A 17,461-nucleotide genomic window follows, 5' to 3' on the forward strand; every position below is an offset into this window, starting at 1 on the left:
TTTCAAGTGCTCATGGCCACTTGTGGCTACTGGCCAGTATATTGGACAATGTAGGACTAGAATTTCCAGGAGAGTGCTGATACTGGGCATATTTATCTTGTTCTTAATTTTGAAACAAATGCTTCTGACATTTTACCACTAAGAAGGATTATGTTCTGTAGGTTTTGGTAGATATCTTCTGTGTCATAAAAGAAATTTCTTTATGTTTTTAGTATGGTTTTATTAAGTAGTAAGTAATTGGGAATTTTGTTAAGGTTTTTTAACGTTTCTTTAGGTGATTTTTTTCCCATTAATCTATTAAGAACATAAGTAAAATTTAAAGATTTTCTAATGGTAGACCACTCCTGTATTGCTGGGATAAGCTTAAGTTGGTTGTGATGTATTTGTATTTATTACTAGAATTATTTTTCTTTGTTTGTTTTTATGGATTCTTACACTGTTCATAAAATGAATGAGAATGAGAGATTTTTTTCTCTCAAACTGTGCTTTTCTGCTTTTGGTTTCAAGGTTTTAGTAGCCTCTTAAAATAAGCTGTAAAGAATTTCATATATAAAAGTTTTTAGGAAAGAGTGTTATATTCTGTTACTTGGCCTGTTAAGTAGAACTTTACATGTAAAAACTTCTAGATCGGGTATTTCTAAGTGTTGTCTTAAAGTTCATAGTATTCTGTTATATTTTAATTTTTTCTGTATTTATGGTTATATCCCCTTTTCTTTCCTGATACCGTTTATATTGCATCCCATTGTCTTCGTTAATCTTTTCAGAGTTTTACCTATTTTAATAGTCTTTTCCAAGGGCCAAGTTTGGCTTTGATGTTGTATCTTGTGTTAAAATTTCATTAATTTTTGCTTATGGGGTGCCTGGGTGGCTCAGTCGGTTAGGTGTACGATTTTGGCTCAGCTCATGCTCTCACGGCTCGTGAGTTCGAGCCCCCTACTGACAGCTCAGAGCCTGGAGCCTGGAGCCTGCCCTGGATTCTGTGTCTCCTTCTCTCTCTGTCCCTCCCCTGATCGTGCTCTGACTCAATCCCTCTCTCTCTCTCCAAAATTAATAAACATTAAAATTTCGTTAATTTTTACTTTTATATTTGTGATCTCCTTCTCTTTGTATTTGTAAGGTTCATTCTTGTTCCTATTCTGTCATACTAAGTTGAAATTTTAGTTCACCAATGTTCAAATTTTCTTCAGTAACATTGTAAGCATTTAAGGCTATAAAATTCCTCCCAAGCTAATATTTTGGCAGCATGTCTTACAAGTCTGCATTTTCTTTTTATTTTAAGTGCTTTAGTTTCCATTGTGAACGTGTGTTTTGAAATCATCAAATGTAGGCATTTTTACATTTTATCACTTTGTTAGTGAATTCTGTATTAATGAATTGCTGCTAACTTGATTGTATGGTACTGATTCTTGGAAATTTTTTTTTAGCCTTGCTTTATGGTTGAGCATGTGAACATTTTAGGTGGTTTCCTGTATGCTTGTAGACTGTGTCTGTTTTTTAATTTTGAAGTCAAGTATTCTCTATGTGTCCATTAAGACAAGTTTTTAAATTTCTTTGTTTAGATCTATATCTAATTTTATCTGCCTGACCCAACAATATTAGAGAAAGGTGATTGACACTTTCTCCCTTATAGTTCTATCAAAATTTGCTTTATGTATTTATATATATATGAGTACATATGAGCTTAGCATTGCTGGTGCATTGAAGCTGTTAGGTCATGATTCTTTTTAATCCTAGTGGTGCTTTTTGTCTAGTTCTCTTTTGTCTTATTTTAACAAAGTTATTCCACCTATCTTCAGTTGGTATTGCTAATAATATCTTTTTCCCCCCATTTTTTGTCTTTTAGCATTTACATATTTTGGGGTGTCTCTTAAAAATACTGTATAAGAGGATTTGGGTCAGGGGAGGGACATTCCTATCCCCCCTCTCCCTTATTTGGTACCTATACATTCTACTTGCACTCTTTTAATCAACTTAACAAAAATCTAAGGTTAATCAATATCTTAAAACCCACCTTTTCTAGAAAAAATACAAAATCCTTACCACATTTTAACACTAATTATCACCTTCCCCATTCCCCACAATTTACATGATATCATTGTCCATAATTTTAGTTTCATTTTTACATAATTCACACATTTGACATTATTTTCTGTAGACAATGTTTGTTTAACTTAATTACATGTATACCAGCTTCTTTATTTACTCTTTTTTCTTATAACTCAGCCCCCTCGTTTTTTTTTTTTTTTTGTAAGCTCCTTGCTTTATTTTTTATTTTTTCTAATTAATGAGTATTTATTTTTGAGAGAGAGGGAGACACAGAATCTGAAGCAGGCTCCGGGCTCTGAGCTGTAAACACAGAGCCCGACAGGGGGCTTGAACTCCTGGACCCTGAGCTGCAGTCGGATACTTAACCGACTGAACCACCCAGGCGCCCCAATAACTCAGCCCCTCTTAATGGAGCATTTTTCTTCTTCCTAAAGAATATTTTTTGGAAGTCACTTTAGTGAGTGTTAAATGGTGGTAAATTTATTTTCTGTTTATCTGAAAAATGTCTTTTTTTACTCTAGTTCTTGAAAGGTTTGGGTACCTAATTCTAGGTTGAAAAGTTATCCTGGTCATTGTTTTTTTTCTGCAAAAGCAGAACATTTTTGAAATGTCTTGCTAATGAAAAATGTAATTTGAAGTCAAATATTTGTTATGTGCAGGCTTAATGAAAATCATCTTACTAAGAAGCCTCTTAATGTTGTACAAAATTTGTATTAGGTTACTGGTAGAATTGCTATACATTTAAAAATGGAAATATGATTAAAAGAACTTTACATATATGTGTCATGATTTGGGTTTATGGGTAGAGTCACTATTTATAGTGCCTATGATTGTTTATGGCCTTGAGTTTTTACTTGCCTATACTAAGCACTCATTTTTCAAAAACTCATACTTTATTAGTTCTTGGCGGTAAAAGGGCAGTCTATCTGCATTTGTCTTTTAAAATCTTATTTTTTAACTGTTGCTTTGATTTACATCAGCTTAAATGGATTTATACTATTATTTCTGCCTGTTTCTTACTACTTTTCTAATATGGCAAAAGGAAGGGGATGGAGTCCAATATTCACTGAATCTTTGTGTATCACTCAAATGATATACTCTAAATATATATATATATTTAGATTAAAATATATATATATATATATATATATATATATATATATATATATATATATTTTAGTTCTTACTACAATCCCACCTTCTATTTTATAAGTGAAGAAATTGAATTTGAATGTTAAGTGACTTCCCAAGGTGTTATAGTATCTTTAAGTGTTAAAGCTAGGAGTCAAAACACAAATGCTCATGTATATTCTATAATTCTAGTGTCATTTAAGTTAAGATATCCTATAGTAATCAATCCTCTTTATACAGATCAGCAGACAGCCTAGAGAACCTGTGTAGCTTAACGTTAGGTGTGTGAAAGAGCCTCCCAAGTAACTAATATTGCTGTACTCTTATTCTGTGTTGCTTTAAAGGCCTATAATGAGATTTACTTCGAGGATTTGAGATAGCTGTCTTATGCCACAATCATTAAATACGATTATCATGTGTGTCACTGGTACTTTTAATAACCCTGATCTCTCCCAGCCTTCCTTTACCCCAAATCTTGTCCTAGACTAACATGACAAGTAATAATAAATAACTATGCATTTTTCCTCTTCTAGACTAATTAAAATAACTATATATATGTTTATATATGTATATAGTAGTTGACCGGTAGTTGACCATAGAAATTCTTTCAGTTTCACAGCCTACTCAAGCCTCAAAACATTCAGTTATTATTTGTTGTAGTTTATTTTACCCATTCTTATTCTTGTTTCAATTTTTCAGATGTCATGACAGCATGGCTTGTATTTGTTAACAAATCTTGTAACTTGTATTTTGTATTTAAGTAATACGTTTTTAAAAAGGCCCAGATTTGTATATAAGAGGTCTGTGTGTTTAGATTTTAATAGTTTAGAAATTAAATTACATAGATTCTTATAAATAAAATTTTCTTTAACTTATAGTTAAGTAAGTTAAGTACTTAACTTATGGTTAAGCCAGGGTTGTGTAGGTAAAAATGTTCTAGAAGAGTATGGTCCGCTATTTTTTAATAGCATATGATGTCTTAGCGCCATCTACTGTTGAGTGAGAATAATCACTTCCTGGTATATATTTGGATTTTTCCCAGTGCCATATTCTAAGTCCTGCATATTTCTGGGGATATTCTCCCTTAGTTGACCACTCTGTGGAATCTGCATGTTTTGGGAAATTCAAATGATATCCTATATATGTTCAGGATTAACCAACTTTTGGAGATATTGCTTCATAATTCTTGTCAAAGTTACAGTGGCAAATTTCCTATACTGTACTCCTGACAGTTCAGGATTTTAAAAATAAAGCTAGCCGATTATGGTAGCTTTCCATGTAGCACTTTTGTTTTAAAATTTGCTGATTGATTTGCTATTGTTACAAAAAGACTGGTGGATTAAAATCGGGATTTAAATTGAATGTTCTATTTGTAGTTGAAAGACTCTGGAAAACTATTTCTCAGTATGTTGCTTGTTACTTAATTAATGTCCAGATCTGCATAGCACAGCATTAAGTGTGTTGGTAATTTAGAGGAAAACCTTTGTCTAAATAATGTGGTCATTTTCTTGGAGTTCAATTTGTTAAGAAAGGATAATGCAGGGGCACCTGGGTAACTTAATTGGTTAAACACCCGACTGTTGATTTCTGCTCAGATCATGATCTCATGGTTCGTGAGTTCAAGCCCCACATCATGCTCTGTGCTGACAGCATGGAGCCTGCTTGGGATTTTCTCAATCTCTCTCTCTCTCTCTCTCTCTCTCTCTCTCTCTCTCTCCTCCGCCCCTACTTGCTTTCTCTCAAAAATAAATAAACTTAAAAAAAAAAAGGATATTGGAAAAATAGGTTGATATAATGTACTCCTTAAGTGTATGAGCTTCAAAGTTAGACTCCCTGAGTTTCAATGCTGGCTTTATCACTTGTTCCACTTGTGATCTTGAGACTGTTTAACCCTAACTTCTCTGAGCCTCAGTTTTCTCATTTGTAGGTGGGAATCAGTAGTAGTACCTACCTTGTGGGATTATGTGAGGCATAAACAGAATACTCCTTCTAAAGCACTTCAGCATAGCTTCTGGCACAAAATAATAAATGTTACTTGCTATTATTATTGTCATTGTTACTACTTTTGTTACTGCTTATGTATTCGAAGTAAATATAATGTTTCAATAAATATATTTTAATTTTGGTAACTCATCCCTTTTTTTGAAACCTACAACGTATGAATAAAATATGTAACTTAAGAATATGAATGTTGGGGCGCCTGGGTGGCGCAGTCGGTTAAGCGTCCGACTTCAGCCAGGTCATGATCTCGCAGTCCGTGGGTTCGAGCCCCGCGTCGGGCTCTGGGCTGATGGCTCAGAGCCTGGAGCCTGTTTCCGATTCTGTGTCTCCCTCTTTCTCTGCCCCTCCCCCGTTCATGCTCTGTCTCTCTCTGTCCCAAAAATAAATTAAAAAAAAAAAAAAAAAAGAATATGAATGTTCAAAGTGTTTACTGTTTCTGCACATCATTTAGAGTAGAGGACTGTATGGTAAAGTGGAAGGAACAGGCCTTTTGGGTCCTGGATCTGCCAGTTACTAGCCGTGTAACTTACAGCAGTTATTTAACCAAAAGCTCAGTTTCTTCATCTGAAAAATGGGTTGCTTTGAGGACTTAAATGATAGAATGTGTATGTAAAGCTGTCGTTCTTGACATTTGGTAGACTCACAGAACATAACCATTGATTCTCTTTCAGTAACAACTTATTACAAGTTTATGAACATGTACATATTTCTATAATTTTGTTATTCATGCTAAAATTAAATATTAAACACTCTTTATATTTGAAAGAGTTGAGAAGGATGCAAGGAAATTGTGACATCCTCAAGGGGTATAACTGAGAAGATGGGCCATAATGTGAAGTTTTTTGAATTGACTAATGCAATAATATTTGTATGCTATTGTTAAATTATACAGAAATTTTTTTTTTTTAGGAGTTCAAAGAAGGAATACTTTTTATACTGGATCTGGCTTACTAGTCCCCTACCAACTTAATTATCGTTGTTGTTGTTGCCCTTATAATTATTATGGTAGTTGTGGCCCCTTCGGCATTTTAGGAGGACACAAAGAAGATAAAATCCACTCATGGATCATTAGAAATATTTATTGATTACATGTTATCTACCAGCCCAGTGAAACCAGGCTGGGTGTGTATTCAGCCTGCAAGGTATGGATGAGGGGTGTGTGGTGGTAAATGATAAAATGTTGTTCCTGAGCTTGGGAGGTGCTGGCAAATGTGTGAATGAACGAATGAAAAGTCTGCATCACAGTTATGATGCTAACTAAAACTAGTGTTGTTATCACATCCTAATATAAATTTCTGTGTATCATTATAAATAACTAATTCCTTCCTGTGTGCCCTGGGACTTCGCTTCATCAGGATATAGCATGTCCTGTTCTGTTTAATTTTTGACTCTTGCATAAGCTGCCAGCCCCACCCGAGTCCTCAGTCATTTGGCCTCTGTCTTCGGCCCTGTTGCCCGTTACTTCCCGCATCCTCTTCCCATGGCTCCAGTGTGCCATTTACTCCTGGTCTCCTCTCTCTGGACCGTCTCCTTTTTGGTCTCATTTACTGTTTGTTTGTTGGTTTCTTCCCAGCCCTCTGAAATGTTGGTGTTTCTTTAGAGTCTATCATTTGCCCTTCCTCCTTTTTACTCTATAGGTTTTCTCTGCATGCCAGGGACCTCACCCATATGCTGATGGTTGGTGTCTCCATCTGAGTTTTGTCTATGGCACCTGAATTCGGAGACTTATAGTGCCAGGGGAAGAGGGCATGGGCTTTAGCCCCTCATAATCTCCATCACCTGTTAACACATTAAAGCTTCCCTAAGCAAACATACAATCCGTGCAAAAACAAAACAAAATCTGGGGCGCTTGGGTGGCTCAGTCGGTTGAGCGTCCGACTTCAGCTCAGGTCATGATCTCGCGTTTTGTGGGTTTGAGCCCCGCGTCGGGCTCTGCTGACAGCTCAGAGCCTGGAGCCTGCTTCAGATTCTGTGTCTCCCTTTCTCTGTCCCTCCCCTGCTTGTGCTCTGTCTCTCTCTCTCAAAAGTAAATAAACGTTAAAAAAAAAACTTAGATAAAAGTAGTATATTTGGTATGGAAACTCAACCTCAAGAAGTGTCTCCTAATCCTTTTTGCCCCTGAACTACTCCTTTATAGAAATTCTGGAACTGACCGTGATTGCTCTCAATTTTCCTGTGAACGTATTTACTTGTATGTAGCACCCAAACTGGGCTCCTCATTTATCACTCCTTTCAAACAATATTCTGCCATGGTTAGCAGTAACAAGATTGTACTCTGTATCATAAGCCCAAACCCCCACATCATCCTCAACTCTGCTGTTCCCTTATTTTTTTAATGTTTATATATTTTGAGAGAGAGCGTGAGCAGGGGAGGGGCAGAGAGAGAGGAAGAGAGAGAATCCCACGTAGACTCTGCACTGTCAGCTCAGAGCCGGATGTGGGGCTTGATCCTGTGACCCACGAGATCATGACCTGAGAGGAAACCAAGAGTTAGATGCTCAACCAACTGAGCCACCCAGGTGCCCCTGCTTCTCCCTTAACTGCCTTGAGATTACTACTGCCTTAATTTCTTTCATCTATGATGGAATTTGATTCATTGTATCATAATTGTTTGATTAGTGTCTGTTTCTTTCACTAAAATTTTTATGTTCCAACTATCTACCATAATTTTTGTATGGTAGTAAATGCCCAACTAGTCATTTTATTGTCTCAAAAAAGTCAAGCACTCAAAAACAATAGGTCTTCTCACCTTCCTTTAAAAAAATTCTATATTAGTGAATGTTAAATTAATGTTATTTTATTTTTTTTAATTTTGTTTTTAATTTTTTTTTTAACGTTTATTTATTTTTGAGACAGAGAGAGACAGAGCATGAACGGGGGAGGGGCAGAGAGAGAGGGAGACACAGAATCGGAAGCAGGCTCCAGGCTCTGAGCCATCAGCCCAGAGCCCGACGAGGGGCTCGAACTCACGGACCGCGAGATTGTGACCTGGCTGAAGTCGGACGCTTAACCGACTGCGCCACCCAGGCGCCCCGCTAGTTACATTTTTGTTAAATGTATATAACTGTGCCTTCCATATGTTGTCTTTATTGAAATCAATTGTTCTCATTACATAGTATTTTCAGGACAAGTCTAGAGGTGTAGACTTTGTCCATTTCAGTCCTAAATAAATAACAAGAGAGAGGACAGTGCGTCCTAAATTCTAAATGGTAACAACTTAGGTAGGTGGGCTTTCCAATGGTTTTAGTATCAAGAGAAATATGAAGGTAATCAAAACTTAGTTTTAGTATCAAGAGAAATATTAAGGTAATCAAAACTTAAATTTTTAGGTAACTAATTGCTATAACCTTCTAACCTTATTTTTACCTTCTGAGATGATTCTGGCTTGATGACTCAGGGTCAGCATTGGGATGAGGAATTATCTCATATGATGGCTACTATGTAATTTTTCTTATTAGGCTGAAGCTATCTCTTCCTGAGACTGCGTTCGGCTGGTAACATCTTGCTCTTTTAATTTAGTTACTTTTAATCTCTGAATCATGTTTTAGGAATTGTATGATAGATAAGAGTCAGTAATTCTCTAGCAAGACCTAAGAAACAGTATATTTCTTTGGCATAGGGGGCTTTATGAACGTTTTTTTTAAACTGTTCAACTAGTCTTTGAGTTACTAGACTATGTACTGAAGGTTAGGGTTGCTGATTCTAGATACCTGGGTGTATTTTCCATTCATTTATGGTTCGTCTACTGGTGTTCCATTGCACTGCTTATGGAGCCATGTAGGGCAGAGCAAGAAGGCTTAATTTCTTTTTTTTTAAAGCTTTTATTTTAAATTCAGTAGTTAACATACAGTGTTATATTAGTTTCAGGGTACAAAATAGTAATTTAACACTTACATTTTATAATTACAATTTATACACCCAGTGCTTATCATGACAAGTGCACTCCTTAATCCCCATCACCTATTTCACTCATCCTCCCACCCACCTTCCCTCTGGTTAACCATCAGTTCTCTGTAGTTAAGGGTCTGTTTCTTGGTTTGCCTCTCTCTCTCTCTCTCTCTCTCTGTCTCTGTCTCTCTCTCTCTCTCTTTCCCTGTGCTTGTTTGTTTTGTTCTTAAATTCCACAAATGATGAAATTTATATGAAATACTATATGTGTTTGTCTTTCTCTGACTGACTTGCTTCACTTAGCATAATACACTCTAGCTCCATCCATGTTGTTGCAAATATCAAGATTATATATATTTTTTAAATGTTTATTTTTGAGACAGAGACAGAGCATGAGTGGGGGAGGGGCAGAGAGAGAGGGAGACACAGAATCCAAAGTAGGCTCCAGGCTCTGAGTTGTCAGCGCAGACAGACCCACTGTGGGTCTTGAACTCATTAACTGTGAGATCATGACCTGAGCCGAAGTCAGACGCCCAACCAACTGAGCCACCCAGGTGCCCCAAGATTCCATTTTTTTTTTTAATGGCTGAGTAATATTCCAGTGTGTGTGTGTGTGTGTGTGTGTGTGTGTGTGTGTGTGTGTGTGTATGTATACGTACATACATACCACATCTTCTTTATCCATTCATCAATGGACACGTGGGCTATTTTCATAATTTGACTACTGTAGAAAGTGCTGCTATAAACATTGAGGTACATGTATCCCATTGAATTAGTATTTTTGTATCCTTTGGGTAAATACCTAGTAGTGCAATTGCTGGATCATAGGGTAGTTCTATTTTTGTTTCTAAAGTTTATTTATTTATTTTGGGAGAGAGAAAGAGAGAGAACCCCAAGTAGTGTCTGTGCTGTCAGCGCAGAACCCAAAATAGGGCTCGATCTCTCAAATTGCGAGATTATGACCTGAGCTGAGATCAAGAATCAGACGCCTTACTGACTGAGCCACCCAGGCGTCCTAGGGGGTAGTTCTAATTTTAAGCTTCTGAGGACCCTCCATACTGTTTTCCTGAGTGGCTGCCCCAGTTTGAGTTCCCACCAACAGTGCAAGAGGACTCCCCTTTCTCCACATCTTTGCCAACACCTGTTGTTTCATGTATTGTTGATTTTAGCCATTCTGACAGGTGTGAGGTGGTATCTCATTGTGGTTTTGATTTGTGTTTCCCTGTTGATGAGTGATGCTGAGCATCTTTTCATGTGTCTGTTGGCCATCTGTATGTCTTCTTTGGAAAAATGTCTATTCATGTCCTCTGCTTATTTTTTAATTGGATTATTCATTTTTGGGGTGTTGAGTTTTATAAGTTCTTTATATATTTTGGATAGTAACCTTCTATCAGATATGTCACTTGCAAATTTCTTCTCCCATTCCTTAGGTTGCCTTTTAGTTTTGTTGATTATTTCCTTTTATGTGCAGAAGCTTTTTATTCTGATGAAGTCCCAATGGTTTATTTTATTTTTGCTTTGGTTTCCCTTGCCTCAGGAGACGTATCCAGAAAGAGGTTATTGCCTATGATCTCTTCTAGGATTTTTATGGTTTTGGGTTTCACATTTAGGTCTTTAGTCCATTTTGAATTTATTTTTGTGTTCGGTGTAAGAAAGCAGTCCAGTTTCATTCTTTTGCATGTTGCTGTCCAAGTTTCCCAGCACCATTTGCTGAAGAGACTTTTCCCCAATGGATATTCTTTCCTGCTTTGTCGAAGATTAATTGACTATACACTTGTGGGTTCATTTCTGGGTTTTCTATTCCATCTCATTGATCTTTGTGACTGTTTTTGTGCCAGTACCATATTGTTTGGTCACTATAGTTTTGGGGCTTTAATCTTTGGTGTTGGAGGGCCTGACTGAAAATCTGTATACACACATAGCACATATTCATCGATCTTGTTGGTAGCTCACTGCCTGAGTCCCTGCCTCGCGCTGTTTATAAAGATTATTAGTGTCCGTGCGTGCCTATTGGGCTCTCTTGCTGGGTGGTGTGCACAGCGGGAGGGACTAGGTACCGTGGTGGAGTGTGGGAAACAAACTAAGCATGAGTTTTCCATAAATGGTTCGATGCTAGCTTATGTTTTGGAATGTGTTATACATTGACCATCATTGCCTTATATTAATTACATAAAGAATTGTTGTTAAAAATAAGAAGAAGTTAATACCCCATTATGTTACTTTTTTCAAAACTTGAGCAATCCTGTTTGTTTCTTGTAGAGGCAATAGAGCATGTACATTCTGACACCAGGCTGCCAGATTCCCAGCCTGACCCAAAGAGTTACTAACTTATGCCTCGAACTTGGGCATATTACTTAGTCTTTCTGTGCGTGGGTTTTCCTGGTAATAAGTGATAAAGTAAAATTGTGGGGATTACATGAGATAATATATATGTAAACTTCTTAGAACAATGTGTGTAGTTCGGTAGTGGTAATATTATTCTTTATATATTTTTGTGCAGAAAACATTTGAAATGAAAGTAAATTTTAGTCTATCTTCAAACTTCTAACTTCTGGAATCTTCTGGCATCTCCAAAAGAATGTTGTGATTTAACTATTTAAGCATTAAGCAATTCAAAGTAGTTCAAAAAAGTTTTGTTCACAAGGAATCTGGTGAAATTATTTTACCTTTTACATAAGGACTTTACTTTAAAATAAGAAAATACTTGCAATTTTCTCCATGGTTTATTCTTTACTCTTTTAATTTTTTTTTTTTTAATGTTTATTTTTCAGAGAGACAAGAGACAGAGACAGTGTAAGCGGGGGAGGGGCAGAGAGCAAGGGAGACCGAGGATCCAAAGCTGGCTCGGTGCTGATAGCAGTGAGAGTGATGTGGGGCTTGAACTCATGAGCCTGTGGGGTCAAACTCATGAACCGGGAGATAATGACCTGAGCCAAAGTCAGACACTTAACCAACTGAGCCACCCAAGTGCCCCTCCTTTCTCTCTTTTAAACACATCTGACTTACAGGCAGTGTGTCAGGCCCTGGGGATAGGAGAGTAAGAAAAAAGCACACGTGGAATAAGGGAGTCAGGCTGTCTTACCTTTAATCACACAGGTAATTAAATTATATGAAGCAGTAGTCTTTAGATCTATGAGAGTGTTTGACAGGGAGAACTCACTGGGTCTAAAGGTTGAGGAAAGGCTCCCTTTAAGAAGGAACTTACGGGGCGCCTGGGTGGCTCAGTCAGTTAAGCGTCCGACTTCAGCTCAGGTCATGATCTCGCAGTCCGTGAGTTTGAGCCCCGCGTCGGGCTCTGGGCTGATGGCTCAGAGCCTGGAACCTGCTTCAGATTCTGTCTCCCTCTCTCTCTGCCCCTCCCCCATTCATGCTCTGTCTCTCTCTGTCTCAAAAATAAATAAACGTTAAAAAAAATTAAAAAAAAGAAGGAACTTACATTGAGATCCAAAGAATGATCAATGGCATTAACTGGAAAAGGCGTGGACATGACAGGGTGCGCATTGCTAACAGAGACAGAAAGGAGCCATTATTATATATGGAGAATGTGTATTTAAAAAAAATAATTCTGGGACGCCTGGGTGGCTCAGTCGGTTAAGCATCCAACTCTTGATTTCGGGTCAGGTCATGATCTCCCACATCGTGAGATCGAACCTTGCATTGGGCTCTGTGCTGACAGTGCAGAGCCTGCTTGGGATTCTCTCTCCTTCTCTCTCTGCCTCTTCCCCACTCTCTCTCTCAAAATAAATAAATAAACTTAAAAAAAATTCTTATTTTTTGCAGTGGTAATATCTTCCTGTTAAATATATTATTTAAACATAAATCCTAATTACTAAATATAGAGAAATCATAAAATCATAAAATTTGACTCAAAATTAACTATGATTTTAAAAATAAAGATTGACTTCAAGTGTAAGATATTTATTTTTGATAATCCAAGGGTCAGATCATGCAGTCTATGAATAATCCTCACCATTTTTTTAAAAATAGAGCACATTATTTCTGTTTTTGTATATTGGCACCACTTATTAGATGATAATCAACAAAAGGAAGAGAACTATTTTATTTTTCTAAGTGTACTGCAAACCACAAGTATTTTTTATTTTTTGACTGATTTAGAATGAACTACTCTTGTCATAATTCTGATGTATTTTTTTCTTGGAAATAACTTACATGAGTTCTACAGTTTATCTATAGTTACAGCACAATGTTAAATAGACTTTTAGTAAAAATACCTGATATACATATGCTGTCAACAATCACATTTCAATTTATTTATTTATTTTTTTAGCAACTACATGTCCCTTATGACTTAAACATTATTTGTTTAGAATATTAGTTTTAATGACTGCATAATCTGACTGTGGCAGTGGCCTCCACCTGCTAGTGTGGGGTAACTGTCCCTCTCCTAAGTATTTTTGGGGGAGTCCAAAAGACTGTCTCACATGGGTTCACGCAGCTATCTGGTGTCAAACACATGGTATCGTTACAATTTTCTTCTCTTCTGGCCACCCGCTAAGGTTCTGTCGCGGTCACTGGGCGGCGCCACTTTGGGCGGATTGTGTTGTGGATCCTGCTCGGAGCCACTGCAGGGGCAGCTGGACTGGGTCACTGCATGACGAGTAGGGCTCGCAGGTGAAGCTGTCAACTCTGCAGATCTTGTTTGTGAGAAGACTTTTCACTGTTGCTCTAATTTTATTTCATGACAACATAGGACTATTAGAGTTCATAGGTCTTCATCAGACTATTTCAGTAGATTGTATTTTTCTAACAGTTTGTTCTTTTAATCTGTATCTTTTAAATTATGGTTATATGCCTTTTTCGTTCCTAATATTGCTTCTCTCTGCCTTCCCTCTTTACCATCCTGGAGGTTTCACGGTTTATTTTTATAGTCTTTTCCACAGAGCCGATATTTGGCCTCGGTCTTACATGGGTGTTTCCTGTTTTAATAGCTTTTGCTGTTACTTTTATTATCTCTTTTCCTGTATTTTGGCTTACTTTGCTGGGGATCCCCCCACCCACAGTTTTCTTGATAAAGCCTTATCTCACTATTCTTTAGCCTTTATTCTAATGCTCAAGATTGTACATTTTCCCTACGTGTTCCTTTAGTTGCATCCTGAAGTTTTGATATATACTGTATTTGTTATTGTTCATTTTAATCTCATGATTAGAAAAGATGTCTGTGTGATGTTGACTCCTTTGTATCATATTTTTCTATTACACATTTTCCTTTATTTTCTAAAGTTTAAGCTGTCTTTAAAAAGATCAAACTGGCCCATTTACTTGCATACATTTTCTGTTTCATGAAATTTATATCATTTTGCTTTTATTATTGCCATTTACCTTTTAAAAATTTATTTAATGTTTATTTATTGTGAAAGAGAGAGTGAGCAAGTTGGGGGAGGGGCAGAGAGAGAGAGAGAGAGGGAGGGAGAGAGAGAAAGAATCCAAAGCAGGCACTCACTGTCAGCACAGAGCCCCACATGGGGATCGATCCCATGAACCATCGGATCATGACCTGAGCTGAAGTCAAGAGTCAGACACTTAATCACCCGAGCCACCCAGGCACCCTTGATGTCAGTTCCCTCTACTTTGATTTTATCAGTCTTTCTCTACCTTCTGCAGCAGCATTGCAGGCTGTTCAGGAGAAAAACAAATGAACAACTGTGTGTTTCCCACCCTGTCCCCACCTCTGCTCCAGTAAAATGGTATTTTTATGGGACACAAATATCCTTGACACAAATTGCAGGAAGTACTGCGAGGCCTCTTGGGAAGAGGAAAGCTGTCTGACAACTCCCGTTTCTCTCTGAGTCCTTGCTATCTGCTGGTTTCAGTTTTGCTTTGCTTGTCTGCTTGATCTTCCCTCCCTCCTTCCCCCCTCCTCTCTTCCTTGTTTCCTATCTTCATTCCTTCCTTTACCCTTTCTCTTCCTCAAGTCTTCTTCCTTCCATTCCCGAATCCTCATTATTGTTTTTTTTTTTTCTCCCCATACAAACATTTTCAAAAGCTGAAAAATCCCCTCCTAGATTCTTCTGCCTTTTTGGATCAAGGAGAAATGATCAATAGAGGCCGTGTGCTATTGACTTGTTACAGGCTAAGAAAACCTGAAGAAAATCTCCTAAGTCCTTTTAAATCTCAGAAACCTGGCAAATCACTATATGCATAGTATTTTTGTTCTCTCTGAAGCAGTGAATCACTATAAATGAATGGGGCCACTGCCCCTTTAAGTAGAAACTGCCTTGAGGGGCCCTGGAACTTTGGGACTCCTTCCTGTTGTGCTGGGGCCACAGGAGTGTCGGTTGGCCCCTGGAGAGCCACCATGGTGTGCCCACCTTGAAACTCACTCTGTAGCCTAGTGCTAGACCTGCTGTGAGTAGTAGTTGTGGAAGGAGTTGCCCCCCCGTGGTCCTCCGCAGGCTGTATTACCTTGAAAGGTGGTTGGCTCCTCAGTACCCATCCTGGAGGGTGAAATTAGGCTCAGTTCAGTCATTTGGGTCCCCACCCCCACTTGAGACATTTTAAAAGCTATTTTTAAAAACCACTTGGAAGATTATTTGGGGATTATGAAGGGAGGAATTTTTTGCCTTCAGGTGCAAACAGAGACGAATTGTACGGAGTCCTGTTTTAGTTTATGACTTTTAAAAATTTAGTTGGGTAACAACTTTTTAATTTGTTTCATTCTCTGAGTGAAGCCATTACGAGTTGACTTAAAACTGTAGATGATTTAGAATTTTATAGTGAGTTTTTCTGTCAGAAAATATTAACCTTCATTGATCTATGCTTGAAAAATGCCAGCCATCCTTCAGGATGTTTTCAAAATAGAGGTCTTTAAATGTGTGTGTAAAGCTGCCCTTGCAATGGTTCTTTTGAAATGAATTTTTGTGAGTGTTTTTTAGAGCTGGCAAGTTCTGACTTCCTGTTTTAGTGTGTATTTAGATGTATACACACACATATGTGTATATATTCATAAGTATATCTATATCCCGTATGTGTATACTGTTTTTATCTACTGTTTCTGTAGCTGAAATAAACTGACTTGAATCTGGTGAAAGTACCCATCCACTTGCACAGTTCTACGTAAATGTAAGATACTTGAGAGTAGTTGGTATTAATTTTTTCAGTTAAGAATTAATGTAGAATTACACTTTAAAAACCATTTAAATTTCAAAATAAGCTGTTAACTGGCTTAAAATTAGAGAAAATACTTCTAGGAATTTTGCAGTTAGCTTACCATCAAAAGACATAGATTATATAGTTAGTTTTATTTAAAGGGAGGTGAATCAGGGGCACCTGGGTGGCTCAGTCGGTTGAGCGGCGACTTCGGCTCAGGTCATGATCTCATGGTCCGTGAGTTCGAGCCCCGCGTTGGGCTCTGTGCTGACAGCTCAGAGCCTGGAGCCTGTTTCAGATTCTGTGTCTCCCTCTCTCTCTGACCCTCCCCCGTTCATGCTCTGTCTCTCTCTGTCTCAAAAATAAATAAACGTTAAAAAAATTAAAAAAAAATAAAGGGAGGTGAATCAAAAGGATAATGGACAAATAAACTTTTAAGTCTTGTGATTAAATCTGTAGATTCATGAATACTAACAGTTCGAAGAAAGGATATTGATTTTAGAGCTGAAATTGCAAATGGGAAGTTTTCTGCTTAGCATAAATGAAAATTCTTGAATCTTAAAGGAGAAATAAGCTTTTTTCCTAAATTAACCCTTGCATGGGATGGCAAATGTATCTAATTATTTTTAGTAAAAAATTGATTCACTTATTAATTCTAATTTATTTTGATTAATGGGTTCCTGAAACGTTTGTAAACTTTCTAACAAAGTCATCACATTACTTTAGAGCACTAAGTGGGCTAAGAGATCATTTAATATCTGATTACTAATGGTCAAATAATATTTGTTTTTATAATAGTACAGATGCAGATGGAAAGATTGTTGTTGTTTTTTAAATTTTTTTAAAGTTTATTTACTCAGAGAGAAAGAGAATGCACACAAGCAGGGGAGAGGCAGAGAGAGAGGGAGAGAGAATCCAAGCAGGCTCTGCACTGTCTGTGCAAAGCCCCATGTGGGGCTTGAACTAACACACCATGAGATCGTGACCTGAGCCAAAGTCAGATGCTTAACCGACTGGTCCACCCAGGCGCCCTGGAAAAAGTGTTTTTTAAAAAAGAAAACATTGAAAGAATTTAGACTTTAGTTGTCGACAAATAGACAGTGGGAGGTTATTGTTTAAGATGTAATGTTTTTATAGCTGGCTTGTGATGATTTTAAAAAGACACTTCTGTGAAACCAAACAGAACTTATGATTCACGAATAAATATCCCACTGAAATTAATGGTTAGTTGAAATTATTTTGGCTCTAAAGGATACACTTCACCTCAGTTACAGCATTATGTAATCTT

General features: G+C 37.3%; 1 protein-coding gene across 2 annotated transcripts in view; it reads left to right on the forward strand.

The window, feature by feature from the left end:
- The window catches only part of TSC22D1 (TSC22 domain family member 1), a 134,884-nt gene that overhangs the window by 79,476 nt on the left and 37,947 nt on the right, over nt 1-17,461 (forward strand). The window contains exon 1 of one of the 2 annotated variants that reach the window (XM_019826959.3): nt 15,347-15,432. The exons of the other annotated variant lie outside the window; for it this stretch is intronic. The gene's annotated coding sequence lies outside the window, so the exon portion shown is untranslated. Of the gene's footprint in view, nt 1-15,346; nt 15,433-17,461 lie in introns of those variants that run through there. 2 annotated transcript variants of the gene reach the window in all.

The sequence above is a fragment of the Felis catus genome, chromosome A1, assembly GCF_018350175.1.
Source record: "Felis catus isolate Fca126 chromosome A1, F.catus_Fca126_mat1.0, whole genome shotgun sequence".
Taxonomy (NCBI): domain Eukaryota; kingdom Metazoa; phylum Chordata; class Mammalia; order Carnivora; family Felidae; genus Felis; species Felis catus.